Here is a 705-nt window from a genome sequence, read left to right on the forward strand (position 1 = left end):
ACATCGATGCAAAAATCCTCAATAAAATACTGGCAAACCGAATCCAGCAGCACATCAAAAAGCGTACCCACCATGATCAAGTGGGCTTCATCCCTGGGATGCAAGGCTGGTTCAATATACGCAAATCAATAAACATAATCCATCACATAAACAGAACCAAAGACAAAAACCACACGATTATCTCAATAGATGCAGAGAAGGCCTTTGACAAAATTTAACAGCCCTTCATGCTAAAAACTCTCAATAAATTCGGTATTCATGGGACGTATTTCAAAATAATAAGAGCTATTTATGACAAACCCACAGCCAATATCATACTGAATGGGCAAAAACTGGAAGCATTCCCTTTGAAAACTGGCAGAAGACAAGGATGTCCTCTCTCACCACTCCTATTCAACATAGTGTTGGAAGGTCTGGCCAGGGCAATCAGGCAGGGGAAAGAAATAAAGGGTATTCAATGAGGAAAAGAGGAAGTCAAATTGTCCCTGTTTGCAGATGATATGATTGTATGTTTAGAAAACCCCATTGTCTCAGCCCAAAATCTCCTTAAGCTGATAAGCAACTTCAGCAAAGTTTCAGGATACAAAATCAATGTGCAAAAATCAAAAGTATTCTTATACACCAATAACAGACAAACAGAGAGCCAAATCATGAGTGAACTCCCATTCACGATTGCTTCAAAGAGAATAAAATACCTAAGAATCC

Source organism: Colobus angolensis, unplaced genomic scaffold, assembly GCF_000951035.1.
Source record: "Colobus angolensis palliatus isolate OR3802 unplaced genomic scaffold, Cang.pa_1.0 Scaffold215, whole genome shotgun sequence".
Classification (NCBI taxonomy): Eukaryota; Metazoa; Chordata; class Mammalia; order Primates; family Cercopithecidae; genus Colobus; species Colobus angolensis.